Genomic DNA, 8626 nt, shown 5'->3' with positions numbered 1-8626 from the left:
GTGTTATTTCCTCCAATATTCCCTGCTGTCTGTCCTGAATTAATCCATTTTATCCCTACACTGTGTTATTTCCTCCAATAATCCCCCCTGTCTGTCCTGAATTAATCCATTTTATCCCTACACTGTGTTATTCCCTCCAATAATCCCAGCTGTCTGTCCTGAATTAATCCATTTTATCCCTACACTGTGTTATTCCCTCCAATATTCCCTGCTGTCTGTCCTGAATTAATCCATTTTATCCCTACACTGTGTTATTCCCTCCAATAATCCCTGCTGTCTGTCCTGAATTAATCCATTTTATCCCTACACTGTGTTATTCCCTCCAATATTCCCTGCTGTCTGTCCTGAATTAATCCATTTTATCCCTACACTGTGTTATTTCCTCCAATAATCCCTGCTGTCTGTCCTGAATTAATCCATTTTATCCCTACACTGTGTTATTTCCTCCAATAATCCCTGCTGTCTGTCCTGAATTAATCCATTTTATCCCTACACTGTGTTATTCCCTCCAATAATCCCTGCTGTCTGTCCTGAATTAATCCATTTTATCCCTACACTGTGTTATTCCCTCCAATATTCCCTGCTGTCTGTCCTGAATTAATCCATTTTATCCCTACACTGTGTTATTCCCTCCAATAATCCCTGCTGTCTGTCCTGAATTAATCCATTTTATCCCTACACTGTGTTATTCCCTCCAATATTCCCTGCTGTCTGTCCTGAATTAATCCATTTTATCCCTACACTGTGTTATTTCCTCCAATAATCCCTGCTGTCTGTCCTGAATTAATCCATTTTATCCCTACACTGTGTTATTTCCTCCAATAATCCCTGCTGTCTGTCCTGAATTAATCCATTTTATCCCTACACTGTGTTATTCCCTCCAATAATCCCTGCTGTCTGTCCTGAATTAATCCATTTTATCCCTACACTGTGTTATTCCCTCCAATAATCCCTGCTGTCTGTCCTGAATTAATCCATTTTATCCCTACACTGTGTTATTCCCTCCAATATTCCCTGCTGTCTGTCCTGAATTAATCCATTTTATCCCTACACTGTGTTATTCCCTCCAATAATCCCTGCTGTCTGTCCTGAATTAATCCATTTTATCCCTACACTGTGTTATTCCCTCCAATAATCCCTGCTGTCTGTCCTGAATTAATCCATTTTATCCCTACACTGTGTTATTTCCTCCAATATTCCCTGCTGTCTGTCCTGAATTAATCCATTTTATCCCTACACTGTGTTATTCCCTCCAATATTCCCTGCTGTCTGTCCTGAATTAATCCATTTTATCCCTACACTGTGTTATTCCCTCCAATATTCCCTCCTCTTTGTCCTTTATTAAAGTCCAGTTTTTTCCCTCGAGTTTGACATCAATCAGGTTTAAAATTGATGCAGAGTTTCAGCCAATGAGGGAGATCCGGGCTCAGCCCCGCCCACTCGGTGCCGCAAGTCCCGCCCCTCACCCACTCCCATTGGTTGGAGGACCAACCGCCCGCTCGGTCCTCCAGCCCCTCTCCGCTCTTCCTATTGATCCGGAGCTCCCGTCAATCAACCGGGCAGTGTGAGCTGAGCATGCGCGGCGGGCGGGGAGTGAGGCCGAGATCGTGTCGGCAACAGGTGAGAGATGGGCGGGGGGAGCGGGTTAATAAACCCCGGGGGAGGGGGCGGGGGCTTCACAAACCCCGAGTGCGGCCCCGGGCCCGAATATCAAACAGTGAACATTCTCCTCTCTCTCTCTACACTCCGGGGGCTCCGGTTTAGATCAGACCCGAAACTCAACACACGGCCCGCGGCCTCCGAGCCTGCGCAGTGTCAGCGTCAAACCTCGTGACTCATCGAATCAGGGAGCGTCTGTAAATGAAGGAGAAAAGTGATCGGTCAGGGAGCGTCTGTAAATGAAGGAGAAATGGTGATCGGTCAGGGAGCGTCTGTAAATGAAGGAGAAATGGTGATCGGTCAGTGAGCGTCTGCAAATGAAGGAGAAATGGTGATCGGTCAGGGAGCGTCTGTAAATGAAGGAAAATGGTGATCGGTCAGGGAGTGTCTGTAAATGAAGGAGAAATGGTGATCGGTCAGGGAGCGTCTGTAAATGAATTAGAAATGTTGTTCGGTCAGGGAGCGTCTGTAAATGAAGGAGAAATGGTGATCTCTGTATCTTCAGTCATCCAGGGAGCTCGAGCTTTGGATGCTGTTCCTTTCCTCCTCGTGGGAATCTGTCTACTCTGTACCCAAACCAACTCCTCCTTGAAGGCCTCCCATTGTTCAATTACTGTTCTGCCTGCCAATTTTTGATTCCAATCCACCTGGACAAGATCCCTTTTTAACTCATGAAATTCGCCCTCATCCAGTTCAGAATTTTCACATTTGACTGTCCCCTGTCCTTTTCCATAACTGTTCTGAACCGAATGAGATTATGATCACTGCTGCCCCAATGAAACATGCTCCACCTGCCCCACTTCATTCTCCACACCGAGCCCACTGCTGTACTCACATTCACTCTCTCACACTGTCTCTCTCACTGTCTCTCTCTCTCACTGTCTCTCTCTCTCACTGTCTCTCTCTCACACTCTCTCTCTCTCACACTCTCTCTCTCTCACACTCTCTCTCTCACACTCACTCTCTCACACTCACTCTCTCACCCTTTCAATCACGGTTTAGGGCCACTGAAAGATGATGCGATGGGTTTGGATTTCAGCACAGGGAGGAGGGAGAGTGTGTGGGACAGGGGAGTTTCAGCTTTGAGTAATGAGAGAGGAAATAATGTTCCATAGAAAGTAGAGTTATCTGATCTGAATTTCTATCCTGTACTTACAGTGATAACTTTTTTCAACTCCTTTTACAGGGGAGGATTTACAGAGGGAAACTCAAACCAAAGATCACGTCAAGATCTGACAGAGTCACTCGATTCATCAGGACCTGAATATCATCGGCCTTTGAATGTGGAAGGAGAAATGTTTGTCTGTTCTATCCGTGGGAGAAGATTTCAAACATCAGTGTGAGTGGAAAAGCACCGAGACACACACACCCGAGTGAGAGTGTTCCAGTGCACTGACTGTGGAAAGAGCTTTAACCAGTTACACAGCCTGAAAAAACATCACACCATTCACAGCGGGGAGAAACCGTACACGTGTTCTGTGTGTGGACGAGGCTTCAACTGATCGTCCAACCTGGAGAGACACAAGGACACCCAGACCATGGAGAAACAGTGGAAATGTGGGGACTGTGGGAAGGGATTCAATTACCCTTCAGAGCTGGATACTCATCGACGCCGTCACACTGGGGAGAGGCCGTTCACCTGCTCCATGTGTGGGAAGGGATTCACTCAGTCATCCGGCCTCCTGACACACCAGCGAGTTCACACTGATGAGAGACCTTTTAAATGTTCTGACTGTGAGAAGAGGTTTAAATGCAAAAGGAATCTGCTGGAACACCAACGCACTCACACTGGGGAGAGGCCGTTCACCTGCTCCGTGTGTGGGAAGGGATTCACTCAGTCATCCAACCTGCTGACACACCAGCGAGTTCACACTGATGAGAGACCTTTTAAATGTTCTGACTGTGAGAAGAGCTTTAAAAGCAAAATTGAACTGCTGAAACACCAACGCACTCACACTGGGGAGAGGCCGTTCACCTGCTCCGTGTGTGGGAAGGGATTCACTCGGTCATCACACTTTCTGTCACACCAGCGAGTTCACACTGGGAAGAGGCCGTTCACTTGCTCAGTGTGTGGGAAGGGATTCGGTCATTCATCCACCTTGCTGACACACCAGCGAGTTCACAATGGGGAGAGGCCGTTCTCCTGCTCCATGTGTGTGGGAAGGGATTCACTCAGTCATCACACTTTCGGTCACACCAGCGAGTTCACACTGGGGAGAGGCCGTTCACCTGCTCCGTGTGTGGGAAGGGATTCGCTCATTCATCGAACCTGCTGAAACACCAGCGAGTTCACACTGGGGAGAGGCCGTTCACCTGCTCCGTGTGTGGGAAAGGATTCGCTCATTCATCGGCCCTGCTGACACACCAGCGACTTCACACTGATGAGAGACCTTTTAAATGTTCTGACTGTGAGAAGAGGTATAAAAGCAAATTTAATCTGCTGACACACCAACGCACCCACACTGGGGAGGGGCCGTTCACCTGCTCAGTGTGGGAAGAGATTCACTTGGTCATCCACCCTGCTGAAACACCAGCGAGTTCACACTGAGAGACCTTCAAATATTCTGACTGTGGGAAGAGATTTAAAATCAGAAACGAACTGCTGAGACATTGACGCACTCACACTGGGGAGAGACTTTTCACCTGCTCCGTGTGTGGGAAGAGATTCACTCGATCATCCCACCTTCTGAAACATTAACTTGTTCACACTATTGAGTGACCTTTTCATGCAGTGACTGTGAGAAGAGCTTAAAAGCAGAAATGAACTGCTGACACATCAACGCATGCCCATTGGTTGAGAGACTGTTCACCTGCTCCGTGTGTGGGAAGGGATTCACTCAGTCATCACACGTGCTGAGACACCAGCGAGTTCACGAAATGAGCAGGTCCAACGAGCCGGTCTGTAACACAGGCCAATGACTCAGTGCAGCTCGTTACCCAGTCACTGGGCTCCGTTATAGCCTCTCCTGTCAGTAACACACAAAGAGAAATTGTAAATCTGAAACAGAAAGAGATAATGTATAACACTTCATATCAACCACCAGTTTTTCCCTCTTTCCGGCTTTTAAAACAATCTGTTTCACAGTTTGTCAAACCCGAAACAGCCTCTGGGATTTGCTGATTGAGAATTTCAGTGGAAATTGGGACCGTCACTAAGTATCGGAACAAATATCCCCGCTGAGGTTTCGGGATTGTTACTGGTTTATTTATATCAGTGAGTGACCGATTTTAAACGAGGTGAGGGTCTAAACCTAAGGTAAGAGCCTGGGATGGACAAGAGATTCTTCAATGTATCAAGTTAAATTACACTGATTCCACCAACACTGGACATCACATCCCTCAAACATTGTTACCTGTTACTGTATAAAACTGTTGAGGGTGGAAATGGGAAATAACTGAGAAAAACTTCATTGTATCAAAGTTAATTCTGATCATTATTATTATACAAACATTCTACAGCCTATCCCTTAAAAAGGACCCAATATCAAACCAGTCCCCAGTCCTTGGGCCTGTGCCTATGTTGTGATTTGCACCCGCTTCTGACTGACTTGGTTTCAGACGCACTCCCGTCAACAGTAAACGGATGGAGCCGGATCCATAAGAGAAAAATGAGGACCGAGCTCCGCGGTTCTCCCAGAGTGCGGGAGGCGGAGTAACAGCAGCAGACAGAGAGATCTCTCTAAACCAGCCGCTGCCGCCGGAGAGAAGCGAGTCCCGTTCCGAGCCGTGTCTGTCAGGCGCCCGCTGACCCTCTCTTCACTGAAGGGGACCGATTCAGCACCAACTCACACACCCACCATTGGATCATTGAATCACCTTCAACACCTGAATTACATCACCACTTAATCCTCGATACACGAGGAAATACAAACCTTGTCCACGCAACTTGCCCTCATAATTTAAACATTTTAGCCCCGGTATCATTCTGGTCTTTCTGCGCTGCACCTCCTGCAAGGCCAATATATCCTTCCTGAGGTCTGGTGCCCAGGACTGAATGCCGTACTCTGAATGTGGCCTTAGCAGAGTTTATAGAATTCTAACATAACTTCCACCCTTTTGAATTCCAGTTCCCTTGAGATAAAGGCCGACATTCCATTAGCCATTTTAATTATTTTTTGCACCTGTCTGCCAACTCTTCGTGATTTCCCGAAGTATCTCTGCTCACCCACAGTTCCTGGCTTCTCACCATTTTGAAAATACTCTGATTTATCTTGCTTCGGGCCAAAGTGGATGGCCTCACATTTCCCCAGATTGAAACTTTGAACAGTCTGGGGCTCTTTTGTATCGAAAAGAGAAGGCTGAGGGTGACCTGATACAGGACTTTAAGATTATGCAAGGGTTTGATCGGTCAGATGTAGATAAGGTGTTTGTACTTTTGGGAGTGGGGACGTCAGAACTTAGGGCCATGAATATAATAGTCATCAATAAATCCAATCTGGCATTCAAGAGAAACATATTTATCCAGAGAGGCGTTAGAATGTGCAGCTCTCTCCCACACGGAGTAGTTAAGGCGAATATCATGGATGCATTTACGGTGAAGTGAGATAAACACATGGAGGAGAAAGGAATATTCGGGTTTGCTCATAGGGTTAGATGAAGAGGGGTTGGAGGACGTTCGACTGCAGCATAAACACCGGCATAGTCTGGTTGGGCCGAATTGCCTGTTTCTGTGATGTACATTCGATGTAATTCTATGTAAGTTCCATCTGACACAGTTTTACCAACTCACTGAATCTATCAATTTCCCTTTCTAACTTTATGCTCCCATCTACACTACTCACTGTGCACCCTAACTTGGTGTCGTCGACAAACCTGGATATCCGGCTCTCTATTCCTTTATCTGCCTCATTTATACAGATCCCTGGGGGACACCACTAATCAAATCCTGTCAATTTGAGTACATACCCATTAACCCTACTCTCTGTCTCCTACCTCCAAACCAACTCCCTCCCCATGTCAATGGGTTGCTTTGAATTCCACATGTTCTCATTTCTGTTAACAGTCTCTGATGTTAAACCTTAACGAATCCCTCTGGAAGTCAATGTACACATAACACCCATAGACACTCCATTATTCACCACGTTAGTTACATCTTCAAAAAGTTCAACTAGTTTCGTTAGACTTGACTTACACTTTACAAATCCATGCTGACTCTCATCAATTCATGTTTATCCAAGTGCTCAGTCATTCTTTCCCTAATAACAGATTCTGGTAACTTCCCCACAACAGACGTCAGACGAATCGGTCTATAATTTCCTGCTTTATCTCTCCTACCCTTCATATATAATGGAATGACATTTGAAATTTTTCAATCCATGGAACAATTCCTGAATCAAGAGAGTTTTGAACGATCATGACTAAAGCATGTACAATTTCCTCACCTATTCCCCTTAGTCCCCTGGGATGGTAAACATCAGGTCCTGGAGATTTGTCTATCTTTAGTCTAATTGTTTTCTCCAATACCATTATTTTACTGACACTGAATCCCCTTGATTTATTTTCAGTTTTCCTCGTGTCTCTGGTTTATTATCCTCATGCTTTTCTGTGAGGATTTAGCAAGTCTGCCATTTCCTGATTTTTCAATTACAATATCACCTCCATCTGTCTTTAAGGGGCCCACATTACTCTTAGTCACCCTTCTTTCTCTTAATGTACGTGTGAAAACCTTGAAAGTTGTCCTTAATTTCATTCACAAGTTTTTCTCGTTTTCTCTCTTTGCACCTTTTACGATTTTTTTTTAGTTTCAGCACCACAATCAACAACACTTCACTGTGAAATTTGCTCAATTAGTTCTTCAGTGTCAGAGCGAGAATTGTCCATCCCTAATTTATTTAAAGTAACAAACAAACACAAGCACAAATATTCATTCGTGTATCAAAGCACTGATGGACACAGAAAGATAAACACAGCTTGAAACGCAGTCAGTATCGGGATTCACAGGGAAACGGGCAAGTGAAATCGACAAAGATCAAACAGTCTGAGCCCACAACAGAATGTGACGTGTAGCTGATAGATATTAATGAGAGGAGGTGAGAGACAGTACCATGAATTGGCACCGTGGCTTAGTTGGTTAAAGCATCTGTCTAGTAAACAGGAGATCCTGGGTTCAACTCCCAGCGGTGCCTTTGTGTAATTCATGGTGTTTAGTGAATTTGAGAAGCTCACAGTGCTGTGTTTTGTTCAGGATCCAACACGGAACTGATCAGGAGGTCTTTTCAAAAATGCCTTTTCATCATACAGACAGCCCTCTCACAGAATGTGTCCGTGACACGTTCTTGTTTCTGGGCTCGTTAAGGTCGGGGTACAATTCTCGATTCGATGTTTCATACCCTGGAGAAACCCTAATTTAGCCCTGGACTTTGGATCTTGATCTGCGGTTCAAAGTTTTGCGAAGAGGGAAAAGGAGTCCCCAAATCACTCCACCTGAATCTCAAGCGCTTTTGAAAGAAATTCAGTTCAAACAATCAGGACTTTAAAGGCACCTCAATGACCTGCACTTTCATTGAAAGAGCTTTGCTTCCAATTACATTCAACCTTGAAACCGCTCTGGGTTTTCCCCTCACTGAAGCAGAGTGTGGCCGCTCTGTATCTGTGATCATGTCGGTGACGAGGTTCGCTTTGATGTTGGTCGCTTTCAATTTTTAAGATCTCGCCAAGCTCAGGGAAAAGAAACCGCGAATCGAATTGTCCCTGTAAGTGATGAATTGAAGGGATTGGTGCTCCAAGCAGATCTGAAAAATGCGCAGTGCGGTCGCTCAGGAATTCCAAATCCACCCTCTCGCCACTCCCCCCGTCTCAGTCTTTCCATCTTTACCCTTCACTGCCGGTGTTCCAGGTTCGATCATCCGTGGCCGTTCAACGAAGCCTGAGAAGTCCATGAGGGAAAAACACGGAGAGTCAAGAGACAGAGACAAGGTGGGATCAAAGTAGAGGAAGAAATAGGATCAATGTCAAGTTCTGCGAACGG

At 45.6% G+C, this 8626-nt stretch overlaps 1 non-coding gene across 1 annotated transcript; it reads left to right on the top strand.

Moving 5' to 3' along the window:
• Positions 1–7710: 7710 nt before the first annotated feature.
• Positions 7711–7784, top strand: trnat-agu (transfer RNA threonine (anticodon AGU)). The gene has a single exon. It is a non-coding gene; the product is annotated as a tRNA-Thr (tRNA).
• The last annotated feature ends 842 nt before the right edge of the window (positions 7785–8626 follow it).

This window comes from Heptranchias perlo, unplaced genomic scaffold (assembly GCF_035084215.1).
Source record: "Heptranchias perlo isolate sHepPer1 unplaced genomic scaffold, sHepPer1.hap1 HAP1_SCAFFOLD_702, whole genome shotgun sequence".
Lineage (NCBI taxonomy): Eukaryota > Metazoa > Chordata > Chondrichthyes > Hexanchiformes > Hexanchidae > Heptranchias > Heptranchias perlo.
Note: the sequence above shows the minus strand (reverse complement) of the source record. Positions and strands in the feature narration are given on the sequence as shown.